Source organism: Erpetoichthys calabaricus, chromosome 5 (assembly GCF_900747795.2).
Source record: "Erpetoichthys calabaricus chromosome 5, fErpCal1.3, whole genome shotgun sequence".
Lineage (NCBI taxonomy): Eukaryota > Metazoa > Chordata > Cladistia > Polypteriformes > Polypteridae > Erpetoichthys > Erpetoichthys calabaricus.
In genome coordinates this window covers 61,063,010-61,078,053 of record NC_041398.2, presented here as the reverse complement: position 1 = coordinate 61,078,053, position 15,044 = coordinate 61,063,010, and positions in this window count along the sequence as shown.

The following is a 15,044-nucleotide window of genomic DNA, read 5'->3' as shown; positions in this document are numbered from 1 at the left end:
ATTGAACAGTGCACCTTTATCAGGCTTCTTTTCACACAGCACACTCCTTTTTTCTCTTTTTCTCTTCCACTCCTCCCAGGCGAGTGTTGTCTGTTTCCTCTCCAGACTCCGAATCTACAGGTGAAGTGGAAGTCTTTTAAGCCCCAACCCAGAAGTACTTCCAGTGCCACCAGCTTGTCTCCGGAAAGTGCTTTGGCTGTATTAAAGGATACACTTGTTTACTGGGTTAAGACAGATGGTAGACATCATTCCTTAGAAATAATTGAAAGTAATATGAAATGTCATTACTAGTTTACTATTTAAAGGCGGTGAAACTATCAATAAAAAAAGGGGAAAAAAGAAATTGTTTTCATGCTAATGGTCTTAATAACCAAAATACATATTTTAGAATATCTGTGTTTTATTTACTTAAAGTTATTTTGTTGGTGTGTTAAATAATGTTTTTTGATCTCTTTAAGAATTGTAAACGTGGGTCATTCAAATGGTTATAAAGTTGAATATTACACTTTTTAAGTGTTGTAATAGGAGATGGCAATGGACTGGGGTCTCAGCCAGGATGGAGGATATGCCTGTTCCTGGATGGAGCTATAAAATGAATTGATAGGCGGATTGATGCCATAGATTGTACAGTCTCCATGACACGTTAAGTGGCAGCACTCCTGAGCTGGTACATCCATGCAGGCACCCATAGGGTATGTTGGGAATTGCAGTCCCATTTGGCAACCCTGTCTGGTGTCATGGGTGCAGCCAGAGGGAGCTGTAAAGGAGAACTATCCCCACTTTGAAGCATTTTTACTGGACCCAGAGGTGCTTCCTCAGTGCAATTTTTGTAACACCAGAAGTGCTCCTGAGTCCAGCATAAAAAGGTGGCCACCTCACCTCCAGGTGGAGTCAGAGTCAGGAGGAGGTGGACAACTCTTGCAAGAAAGTGTGTAAAGAGTGTAAAAGAATAATTAATGATGGTCCTGTTTAACTTGTGTTGGAATATTTGAGGAGAAGCCTGTAAAAAATATTTGCAAACATCAAACATTACATTTATGGCATCAATAAACACAATCTCACAAAAAGGGGAAAAAATTTTTAGTTCTATACTTTGGCTGGCATTCACTGGTCTTTAGATGGAAAGGACCCAGACATGGCAGAGTTGGAAGACCAAAGAAAACAATTAAGAGATCTACAATGAAGGTTAGAGGAGGAGTCAGGAATGCTGCAACAGACAAGAATGGAATAGAGAGAAGCTTTGACATTGGAAATACAGTTATTGAGCATCAGAGTTCAGGTTAAAGAACCCCTGCATTCCCCAGGACCTCAGGCCTCCAGAATTCAGTGGTGGTCCAATCAAGTGAACAGAATATAGAAGACTGGGTTATTACAATGAAAACAAATATAAGAATTCAAAAGAACCAGAAGATTGTGTTTAATTCTAAAAGCAGCACCTAAAAGGTGAAGCACAGCTGACAGTGAAATTAATGCTAAATGAGAAAGAAACAAATACTGAACACAGTTTTATTAGAGAAATATGGCAATAAAGTGCCAAATGGAACAAGACTAAAAGAGATTTATTAAAGAAAGAAGGGACTGAGTGAAACAATGCTAGCATATGTGTATGACCTTCAAGAAAAATTAAATAGAATATTGCAGAGAGAACCTCAATGGGTCGCAAATTCCAATAGAGTGTTGAAAGAGCAGTTGGTAATAGGACTCAGGGATGACATTTTAGGACAAGAAATGCATTATCAAGAATTCCCTGTACAGAAAACCCAAAAATAATAACACAGAAAGAGACTTTAAAGTGCATACTACTGAGAAGTTGAGTAGATGTCCCTGGCCTACCAGGGACATTAGGAAGGAGCCTTAACTAGAGACAGCTTTACAGGTTGCAGTTAGAAAGCAGGACTTTGGATTCAGTTGGGATGAAACTCAATGTCTACAAAGGAATGATCCACATTTAGGCCAAGTCCTCTCAGCTTTAAGGTTGGGTTCCAAGCAAAAGAATGATGCCTGTAAGTTAATGGGACCCTCACTAAAAAGTAAAATGACCAATGGGATCATTTAAATCTGAAACAGAAAGATTTATTTCATGGCACCCGTAACCCAAGAAACAGGGAAGAACTGATGATGCTAGTTGTGCTACAGCTTTGAGTCTTGAGGTGAAGCTGATCTTAGAGGGCATCGAAGAGAAAAACACATATTACACATGTTAAGATGGCACTACAACAAACCCAAAATGGTAGAAGATGTGAGGAGCTATAAGAATGTGTGTAAACAATGTGCTTTATCAAAAGATGTTTTCAGAAAAGAGTGTGCCTCAATGATGTACAGTAGTGTCACTAAACCGCTAGAAGTGTTGACAATACTGCTAACCAATTAGTTCACCAAATTTACTCTGGCGATAACCTCAAGGAATCAAACAGCCTTAACTACTGCTAAAGCCAGGATGAAGAACTTTGTATATTATGGGTGCTCATTCCATTTATACTCTGATCAAGGAAGGTGTTCTGAAGCCAGTATCATTAAGGAGATTTATGAACTGAATGGTGTTGCTAAGAGTCAGACATATTCGTATCACCAACAGCAGAATGGTCATAGTGAAAGATTTAACAAAACAATGCATGGCATGTTAAGGTCCCTGCCACCTGAAAAGAAAAGAGCTACCACTGGCCTGTAACAATCACGCCCACCCTTCTGCTGGGCACTCTCCATTTTATCTTATATTCAAAAGGGATGCATGCCTACCATTAGATATCCAGGGAGAGAGAGCTGAAGAATAGTGAGGCAGAGGACTTCGATCAGTGGATAAGAGATTATCATGAGAAGCTGAGAAGTGCTGTAGAGGTGGCAATACTGATTCAAAAGAAACCTCTAGAAAATATAACAACCTATATGACCGCAAATGAGATGGGGCTCTTGTAAGATAAAAGATCGGTGAGAATCTTATCCCTATTTAGTAGTAGCCCATAGTAATCAACTGGAATCAGATAAAGCATTGCACTTTTCAGTCATGCCCTCAAAGGGGAACCCAGTGTGATAGTCCCTCAGAGAGATGATAGGTAGGAGATCTTATATTTCTTCCAGATGTCCATAGGATAGAAACCCATCAGGAGTACAATGAGATTCAGAGTGAAGCTAGAGAAAAAACTGATAGTAGTTACGGTGACAATGAAATGCCAGAAGTGAAGAGATGACAGGAGTTATTTCAGAGGAGGGTACTTTATGGCATTTGGAAGATACAGTGAGAGAGGCAGTGGTTCTAGGGTATTATGAAAAGAAATAACATTGGGAGAATACCTGGCTGGTTAAGGAAGGAATTTATATTGCATAGAACGGTTTACTGAAATTCATTTTGGAAAGTTTAAACACATTTTTTACAATAATTTCTGATATCTTTTGAGTTTGTAACGGTGGTGGGGTGTCACAGGTATGGCAGGGTATAGAAGGGAGGAATATGATGTGGTGGGAGTGCAAAGTGCACACAGCTAATGAAAATAGTAGAAGAAGGAAGTGCTTATGGAAGAAACAGAAAACAAGATGAAAAAAAGGAAGATGGAGACCAGTCATTGTGTAGTTTAGAGGTGGCTAAGATGTGGATAGCACAAAAAGGGGCTGAGAGTTGCCTTCAAAGATGGAAAGTATTCACAAAAATATGAATGATGTTTTCACAGCGGGTGACGGATAACAGTAAAGATTTTAAAATGAGCTGGATTTTTCAGTCTAGTGGTAAGAACATTTCTTTCAAAAACAAAGAACAAATATATATTTCATATCTCATACATATTGGTTAAAGAAGGCACACATTCTTAAGGATACAAGGAGCATGTAGAACACAGCACACACCGCCTGAGACAAAGCAAAAGTGGCTTGCTAAATCAGCACCCATCAGAAGATGGCATACTAGGCGGCTGCCTAAGTCATCTAATGGGTTAACTGGCATTTCATTTAAAAAAAAACATAGTAAGAGACCCCCCCCCCCCCCCCCCGAACAGCATGAACTCATGGTATAACCTTGAAGGTATTTATGTTCAGGGCAGGAGCCTCCTGAGCAGGTTTCTACTCTCTTGGCTTTTGAAGCTGATTTAACTGCTCCATTTGCTAGTAAGCTGTGCAGCACACATCCACGTATGACAAAAAACATCAAAAGCAGTAATTGCAAAAATGTATCAGTGGATTTGGGATATTCTTCAGCAGATGTGTCATTGATGCTGAGCCTAAGGTTTTCTAAGTCAGATGTGGCTATGCAGCTATCCTCCAGGATTATCAATAAAAATGGATACGTTATTAATGTGAGAAATTAGGAAACAGCTATAAGGGTGCATAGGTCATACAGAGAGGATTTAGCACGCAGAATTCAGCTATGAATCAGTACTGTAGGTGCAAGGTAAGAGGATTTGAAAAATAGTCATAAATATGTTCAAAAAAATCTTTGCGATGTAATTTTAAAATACAGTCACACAAGAATAGGAACAAACAAAGGTGATTTTAGGTCAATATTGAAGATAAATGCAGTGTGTGAATTTTTCCCATCCACAGTGTGCAGAAGATAAGTCACATGATTTTTTTTTCTTAATATTGCTTAAGAAAAGACAGATACTTGATTTCAAGACTATAGTTTCCATGCATGAGCAATCATTTCTCCTAGCAACAAGCAAAAATAAAAGCACGTTTGAAACCTGTTTGCTGGATACTGTAGCAAAAATTACAGGAAAATATCCAAAAGGCATTTAGCTCAAAGATTTCCATAAATAAATACAATCTTTATTATTTGTCCATATATAAGCAAAATATCTTGATGGTGATGCCCCAGAAAATAATTTTAATAAAATTTGCATGGGCATCATAACATTTTGTGAAAGGATGAAATTAAAATGATCTGATATACTTGCCTCATTATACTTTATGTTATTTTGTCCTGGGAACTAACAAATGGTCAAAATAAGATAAAGAACGGTTTTGTCATTTGAGCAAACTGACAATTGCCTATGGATGAGCATGTTATAAAAGTGAATTAACATGCTTTCCAGTAAAATATTCCCAATTTTCTATAATAAATCATCATGGAAATAAAATATGCTTTTTAAAGACAATTTTTATACATATTTATTATATTTGTTAGCTAAATAATAATTTGCAACTAATTTAAAATAATATTCTCCCATCTTTTAAAGTAACCACCTACATGGTATTATTAACTGATAATTAAGAAAAGGATAAAATAGGGCATTCCAGTGATCTTAAGGACTTACTGCAAGGACTTACATACATCATGAAGACCTTTGAGAGGCTGGTCCTGAAACAGCTTGAACCCCTGGGTTCATAACATCTTGAACCTTTACAGTTTGCCATCAGGCACAAATAGAGGATACTCTGATCGTCATGCTCTAAAGAGTCTCGTCCCACTTTTACAAAGCCGGCACCAGAGTCAGGACAATGTTCATTGATTTCTCCACAGCCTGTAGCACCATTCTGCCTAATCGGCTTGGAAAAAAGCTAAAGGCTATGAATCTTGATGCCCACACATGATTCTCCAGAATCATGATTACCTGACCAACAAACAGCAGTTTGAAATGTTCAGACAGAGTGTGTCAGAAATTATGTTGTGTAATACTGGAGCATCTCAGAGAACTGTCCTGTCTCCCTTTCTGTTCACCCTTTACACAATGGACGTCCAGTATATTACCAGACATTGGCATCAACACAAATCCTCAGATGACACTTTCAGCATAGGCTGCATTAATAATGGAGATGAAGAGGCTTGTGGAGGACTTCATTTGTGGTGCTGGGAGAAACATCTACAGCTCAAGACAAAAGAGTTGGTATGGACTTCCGCCATTGCCAGATGAATAGCTGACCTGTTCACTTGACTTCAAATTCAAACGGCAAACCAGAGGAGGTTGCTTGCAACCTATCTAGAGGCTACTAATAATAGGCGGCCCCTTTTATTGCCACCCAGATGTGCTCCAGGTGCCTCCTGATGAGCTTCCTGGTGTGGTGGAAGTGCTGCATGAGCGCCCGGAAGCACTCTGGGTGTCTGTGGTAATACTTACGCCAGCACCTCCAGGTGTGGTGGAAGTGCTGATGTCCAGGGCTTCACAATCTACTGGGAGCCCCCTGGTGGTGTAGGTAGCAGGTGTTTTTCTTGGAATGTGGTGTTCTTCTTCCGCCATGGAAAGCGCTTTTTGTTATGACCAAATAACTCAATTTTTGTCTCATCAGTCCAAAGCACTTTGTTCGAAAATGAATCTGACTTGTCTAAATGAGCATTTGCATACAACAAGCTTCTTTCTCATCACCCTGCCATACAAATATTCTTTGTGCAAATTGCGCTGAATTGTAGAATGATGTACAGATACACCATCTGCAGCAAGATGTTCTTGCAGATCTTTGGATGTGATCTGTGGGTTGTCTGTAACCATTCTCACAATCCTGCGCATATGCCGCTCCTGTATTTTTCTTGGCCTGCCAGACCTGCTGGGTTTAACAGCAACTGTGCCTGTGGCCTTCCATTTCCTGATTCCATTCCTTACAGTTGAAACTGACAATTTAAACTTCTGAGATAGCTTTTTGCAGCCTTCCCCTAAACCATTATATTGAACAATCTTTGTTTTCAGATCTTTTGAGAGTTGCTTTGAGGATCCAATGCTGTCACTCTTCAGAGGAGAGTCAAAGGGAAGCACAACTTGCAATTGACCACTTTAAGTACCTTTTCTCATGATTGGACACACCTGTCTATGAAGTTCAAGGCTTAACAAGCTAATCCAACCAATTTGGTGTTGCAAGTAATCAGTATTGAGCAGTTACATGCATTCAAATCAGCAAAATTACAAGGGGATCCAAATTTTTGCACAGCCAGTTTTTCACATTTGATTTAATTTCATACAACTAAATACTGCTTCACTAAAAATCTTTGTTCGGAAAACACCCCAGTACTCAGATGTTCCTAGGAAATGAAAGACATACCACTGTTATCTTTTTTGTTGAAAGTAAATTATTATGCAGGCTGACAGGGGTTCTCAAACTTTTTCATATGACTGTATATATATATATATATATATATATATATATATATATATATATATATATATATATATATATATATATATATATATATATATTTATTTATATAAATGTATAAGAAGATTTATCAGTAAATTGTATTACTCTGTTAATATAACAGTGCTTGTTATGAACTACACTAATATAATTTTAAGGGCCAGGGACCCCCATCTACAGAGAGAGATATGTACAAAAGGGGGTGGCTTACTGAAATATCTCATTAATTATTACCATTGCCAAAAGCAAATCCAATAATTAACTGAGTGAATACCATCAGTCAGTCCTACTTCTCATCTTCTTAATCACAGGACACTCCTTATTCAGTGTATTTATTTATATGTACATGCAGAGGTTCTCTACCTTTTCTCTTAATGTACCACTCCCAGAAATTTAAATGTTGTGAAGTATTTCTATTTTTAATGCGCTACATTGTTGAAATGCTGAAGTTTTATTCTTCCTTTATCAGTCTAAAAATAAAGAGATTGTGAGATTTCACAAGTTATTACAGATAGTTGTGTGTGTGTTTGTGTGTCTTTTAATTTTTCTCATTTTTTAAATAAATTATTGTTATTCTATTAACAATAGCTTGGTTTGGTATGAGATAAAAATGCGAAAGTCTTAAATTTCCAATTTTTTTAATTTACAAAAAATACACTGTTCAGAGCATGGATTTCGTGTGTGGCAAATGGAGAGATTTTCCCTCAGAGTAACAATAAATGGTGGCTTTTTATTGGCTTAAACAATGATTTTATCATTTACTATGTGATTTATCTTATCATATGCATGTACAAAGTTTATTCATTTACAATTAATTTATTTATTCATTTACATTCATATATTAACATTCATTTATGTCCATTAATTAAAAAATTAAAAATACTGCTTTAAACTAAAACAAAAAAATCAAACATTATGTCATTGCCACATAAAGCAGTAAACATCAAAATAATTAATACTTTAATTTGCACTTTTAAAGCTGATTTTATAAAAACACCCTTTTAAAATCAGGCTTGTCAAAAAATCACTTTATCAGATTTATGACATTTGCCGTTGTAGGACTGGGTCAGTGTAGGGACATTAGCTGGTTAATAACGCTTACTGAAGAGGAAATCCACAGGTCAGACTAATTCAGTTTTCAGCTGTCACACACCTGATGCTTTACCTTTCCAAACCTTTCCCTCCTTTTTAGATTTGCCCTAACTTTAAACCCACTTCTATCAAATCAAGTTAGCAATTTAAGATTATTATCTCAGAATTTCCATAAACAGCTGTTGTTGTGCTGTTTCAAATTACCTCACATACCTGCTCATGCTTTACCACTGCTAGTGCCTGTATATTAAAACAGAATTAGTCATTGAATTGGACTGCCTGTAACTGTAGAAATTAGTCATAACTGGAGACAGCATCATATTTGCTCCTGTGTCATTCAAACAATAAACATTACTTTGATCTCAAAAAGCCCAATGGATGATTCAATTAAAGTGTTTGCTTATTCATTTTCAATAATTAAGAATGATGTTTAAGTACTACTCTTACATCTGAGATTATGCATTTCCATTAACACATTGAATGTTGCATGATTGGAGCGATTTGCCTTATGCTTCAAAACATTAAGAAATGCTTGACTAATGTGAAAATTCTGAAGCACTAACTAAATACATTTTATTTTGGAATGATGTGTAGCTGGATGCGAGAGGTTGGTGCCCCATTCAAGGTTTAATTCCTGGCCAGTATAAATCCCTGCAACCGATCCGAAAATAAATGATTCAACAGACAACTGTAGCCATATTCATAACCAACCAAGGATAAATGCAAAGTTTCCCTTATTTTATTTCAGCTCTGTATGGTGCTGTATTAAATAGTGAATAATCTCTCCACTCACTCTGCTCACTCAACAGACAGGTCTGAAAACCGTTCTCAAACCATGCACAGATTGTGCATTTTTATTTCTAATTCTATAGTGGTATAAAAGAGGCAAGCACTCTTTTTTTGGCTTGAAAGGGTGGTAGGACTCTTCTGGTTTATTAAATGAAACCATATGGGATTTGTAAGGAATAGACTTGCAATCCTGTGGCAAAATTCAAAGCCTGGGATTGATTTTTGAGTTGTACATGCGATTGAGACAGCTTCTTTTTCTTTCTCTTGCGCAATGTTTCTGTCTCTTTGATACCCCTTGATCATGCATGCCAGTTTTGGCTTTTGTTTTTTTTTTGCTTTGTGCTTCCTCACATACTCCCCCTCCAGTAACTCTGCATGTACCATTAATGGCACGCACAAAACAAGTTGAGAAACACTGATCTAGAGAGCACCATTTAGAAGAATCATGAATACTGGCAATAGAAAACAGTATGTGCCAGTGTCAAGACTGTCAGGCCCCTCCTGTTACCCACGCCAGGCCATTCTTACATTATTCCAAGAAATCCAAGCAGTGTGGGGAAGTGGCAGAGGCACTTTAAATCTCAAAGGCTGCCAGTCAGTGACCATGAACAACTGACCTATCCTGCCTGTGCTCTGACTGTGAAACATATCTTTAAACAGTCATAACATATCAACAGAGGCATCAACCAAATATAAAAGTTATTATAATGATCCTTTGTATTGCTGAAACATGGGAGATGTACATTATACAAGACAACAATGCAAACCCGTGAAGAACCCAGGAAGACCTCATTATTGGATGGTAAGAAAGTGCGTGGAATTTTTCGTTTGCATCAGTTTTTCTTAATAAGATTTAGCCCAGCTTATCGTATGAAAGGAGCAGCCTTACATATCTGCATCCCTTTGAAGCCAGAAATGAACTGCTTACACTGAGATTTTAAAGTATATTGCAGTTCACAAGCAAAACACTTTCTCATGTCTAAGGATTTCTTTTTGAATCAAAAAATTAGCCGCAGCTGCTGTAGCCTAAACAGAGTTGAATAATACATGAAATCCCGTCTACCGGCAAGCAAGCTGTGTGCTTTCTCAGCTCCTTTTTATTGCGGTTAAAACAATGTTTACCACAAACAGCTTCCCTTCCAAATTAATTTGAAAACAATTTGGTGTTAAAACTCCTATTTTGAAATTATACCTTGAATTTCAAATACACTTCTTCCTTACTGAGAATCCCAAAAAGTCAAAGAATAGCATATTTATTTCTGAAAGTATTCTTAAAAACAAAAAATATGTCAAGAACATCCTGTCCAGCCGTGTTTTTTTTGCCTGTAAACATACTTTGCCTTGCATAATCTATTTTTATCAGAGCCTCTTAACAATGATGGGCAGCATTAAGTTTTTTGTTTTTTTGTTTTTTTTTTCTTAATAAACACACATTCTTCACCAGTTTCAAAAGCTATTCATGCTTCTTTAAGAGAGACACATTTCTAAGTGGCCCTGCATTGCTTAGTGGGTCATGGTTTGCCAGCGTGTATTAAATTTTATATAAGATGTGGTGTCATAAAACAACTTGTTTACACCAGTTGCTATCTTTACACAGCTTTAATTAGGATGTATTCTTGTTTATGTACACAGTTCTCAGGGCTTGCTGCTCCCTCAAGTTAAAATGCAGTACAATTTTAGGTGCAGAGTCTCTGAATATCTGACTAAATAAAATGATGTGCTAATTAAATGAGGGCTGCTGCTCCATGACACTGAATTGCAGATTCAGTTAGATTACTATGCCCATATTAAATTTAAAAAGGAAATGTGACAAATATATAAGTTTGACAAGGGGTCTTTGACTGCATAGATGATGTGCAGTTTTAAAAAAAAGTGCTCCTGTCGCACACTCTTCCAATTTTATTTGGTATCCTGATTCATATGAACATTACAGAAATGTTAATAAGGAATTTCATTAAGAAGCCTGTCTCATGTGACTGTTTCCAGCATTAAAGGGCTCCAGAGACAATGTGAGAATACAGTGCCAGCTGTACGTGACTAATGTCACATTTAGTTTATATATTATGGAAGTCCAGCCCCAGACACATACAGGCACACACCGATGGTTCCACAAAGCACACATTTATTTACATAAAGTTCTCACACAGCACACAGTGCCCCTGCACCAATCACCCTCTTCTTGAGTCCTTCAAAGGTCCTTCACAACCTCCATTCCTCTCTGCCAAGCTCTGTCCTCTTCCTCCTGACTGCAGCCACCGTATGGAGGGAGGCAGTCCCTTTTATGTCCACCCGGATGTGCTCCATGTGCCTTCCGATGGACTTCCTGCGGCACTTCTGCCACACCAGAACTGATTTTGGTTTGACAAGATGGCTGCTGTAAAGGCCATGACAGGAATTGATGTCATCTGGACAGAAGTGACATCATATACGGCACCGGAACTAGAAGTGTCATCATCTATGGGGCCGGCAGTTAGTGGGATTTCCCAGAGATAGTCTGCAGAGAATAGAGAGAGAAAGTTAGTGCAGCTCGCCATCCCCTGGTCTGGTGTGGTACTACTATTATTTAGGCCCTTTAGCTGCCTCCCAATCACACGTGTGAGACAATATATGTATACAGGGTGACCCATATGTATGTATATCATGTTACACAGACTGTAGCATTTAAATTACTACACAAAAAGTATCAAAAATGGCATCACTATGTACCCCTGACAATGGGAGTAATGATGAGCGGACATTGATGATCTGTGGTGGCAGCAAGATGGGGCACTGCCCCACTATGCCATACCATTGCAACAGTGGTTGAATAAAACATTCCCGCAAAGCTGGATCGGCTGACGCAAGCCTATGGAATGGCCGACTCAGTCTCCCGATTTGACCCCACCAGTCTTTTTCTTGTGGGGTTACCTAAAAGACAAGGTGTGTCAACATCACATCCACAATGTGGCTGAGCTACATGCAGCTATCACAGAAGAATTTCAGAGGATACCAGTACAGATGTGCCAAGCCATCTGTGAAAACTTCATGCGAGTATCGATCTGGATGGCGCATTGGTGGACCTTGCCATGGAGAACAGGGGATGAAAAAACATTAAGGTTCTTAATGTTCATGTTCCATTATGTTACTTGATAATAACATTGGTAGTTTCCTGACAATAACGCCTTTTCAATCATATACATAAATATGGGCCACCCTGTATATACAGAATATATAATATGAACATTTTATTAGAGCATTTAGGTCATATATAAATAAAACATCATATTCACACACACTTAAACAACTCCATGTGTTGTAGGTGGCCACAGTTTATCTAAGCTTCACTAATACACACCCTTAAATCTATTATCTCAAATTAACCTGATCTATGTGTGGAAGAAATCCCACACAAACACAAGCAGAGCATTCAGAAACTCCTTACAAACAATGACTAAGTATGAAATCTGAACCCAGGATGCTGAATCTGTAAAGCAACAACTCTAAACCCTGCCCCACCAACCTACACCATTTGTCAAAAACAAACTTGAGTACATGAGACCAATTTCAGTAATATTAAACTAAAAAAATATATAGCACTCTGGTCCTGTGGCCCTTTCTCCAGGGTATGGCTCAATTCGATCCTAGCCAGCATACTTACAGAATTTTCCTGGCTGCTCTCTTTTCTTCTCAGCAATATAAATCTGATTCATACTCATGAATCTAAAATGGTTCAGTCCAAGTGAGTGTGCTGCTGTACCATCCATGGTAAGTTCTGCTTTTCCCTAACCCTAACCCTTATCACTTTGGTTTCTTCTCAAAAGCATGTTAAGTTTATTGTTTGATTATAAATTAGCACACATGTCTAAGTGTGGCTGTGTTCCGGTGGCCTGTGATGGATTTGTGTGTTTTCTAGGCTTGGTTTATAACTTGAGCCCACAGGGGCCAGCATAGCCTCTAGCACTCTATGACTCCACTATGGCAGATCAATACTTATCAGATGGAATGGAGCAAGATTCCAACTGATGTAACACACTTGACCCATATGTTGGTACATACCAAACCAGGTGTGTTGTGTAACCAAAACAGCTATTGTCCCTGTGAAAGGGAGAAAGGCTAAACTGAACTTTGGCTTATCTTCTGACAAACAGTTAGTTTTATTAAGAGTCTTTTGGGAGATGATTACTTAATTGTCTTTAACTGTCCAGTCTCCATGATACTTCATGGTGATTTGATTAATACTTGTTCTAATAGATGCAGCTTCTACTCATCTCCTGGACATTTTCCTCTTATCTGACATGTAAATAACTGCAAGTCAGCCATAAAAAGGTAAAAGAATAATTTACTAAAAATTGTTCATTTAAACCATGCACTCTCTATTTGCATCCCCTCACACTGACTGTGAGAAGTCGTAGCCTTCCACCCACATGTTTCTCTTGATCATGGCTTCCCTCCTCAACTGCAAAAGAACTTGAAATAGGGTTTACCAAAAAGTACTTTCCTTTTTATAACTATTGAATATTAGGCTTAATATCACATTACAATAAGAGAAACACAATTCAATCAGAAATACAATCAGTATTACTTTCCAGAAAATTATCATGCATTAAAGTGTAATCAACACTTAACACCACATCCATGCCCAGTTCAGGGAGCTATGTGAACCTTAAATGAATTATAAGATAGACCCTCATGTATATTAAAACACTGAAGAAAAAGAACAGACAGAAGCCTGGCTATTTTAGGACATTGACGAATTCTCAACAGGTTTAGAAGAGGCTTTTTAGAATTCCTCACAAAAAAAGTATATATTTTTTTCTGGTTTTAAATTATATTAGATATCATTATCCCACTGTGTTATAAAGGTAGCTGTGTCCAGCTGGGAAAGTAAGTTCCAGAGATGGAACAGGATCAGTGATGAGAATCACACCTTGGAAAAATCATTCTACTTATAATACCACCTTAAAGTCACAATAATATCAAAATAACCACAACAACAATACAAAACAATCATGATTCAAATAATACATTTATGTTTACCTTCTATTAAAGAATCCTTCAGCATACAAGTCCAATGTCAATCTCTGTCTGAAAATCCAACATACAATTGTATAGTGGTGAACAAAACAGTTATTTCAGGTACTCTCAATACTCCAGCTCGTCTTCTCTAGGTGCTGTAGGAGTGTACAGAAGTTTGAAGTGTGTTAGGCAACAAAGGGCAGCAATTCCAAAGTCCAGCATCTGCAGTGCTTTAGTGGCAGGGTCTCAAAATGCCAGGATGTGGTAACACTTTTTATAACTGTAAGATACTATTGTTTTGGAACAATTAACCAATCATTGTCTAACTAGGAGTTTTGCCAAATTCTTTTTACAAAGTCTTTGCAAAACAAATAACTCTGACATTCTCCCAGCAGAGCCCAAGAAATATTTTCTCATTCATTTATACAGCACGAGAATGAACAGAAACACACACAATACATAATAAAAAGGACAAGTGAGCAGTGTAATATAGTCATAATAATAATAATGGGAAATAAAAATATATTGTTTATTGCAAATAAAAGAATAATTTTCAGAAGAAGTGAGTTATTATGAGTGCAAAGTTTGTTAATCCCACAGACCACAGCAACACACCAAAAATCACTAATCTTCTCTGTCCCTACAGTGGTTTAAGATTGAGCATAGCCCTGTAGGAGATCACACTAGAATTACCATTATATTAATATATATTAGTGTTATGTTAATGTTATCTCTTCTGGTGTTAGTTCAAATAATAACCTACTTGTTTAGCTTTGGAAAGGAAATCATGTTTAAACTCCACACTATATGCTTTTCTTTGTGTTCCAGCCATCAATAACTATCACCAGTTTGCCAGCAATCTTGTACAATATTGGAAACCCTTTAAGGCAGAAATGCTTACCCATGCAGCTTCAGTGCACAATGATCATATTTTACAGACATTATTAAACTACATGAATTTTTAGAACTTGAAAGTAATCAGGCATCCAGACATTTAGAGATCTCTATATGGACAGTGTGTTCACATCCTTTGATCAATTATGACTCAGATATAGACTTCAACTAACACATTACTTTTTTTGTGTAAGTCAGAAACTGGCACCCACAGGCAAACCCCATAT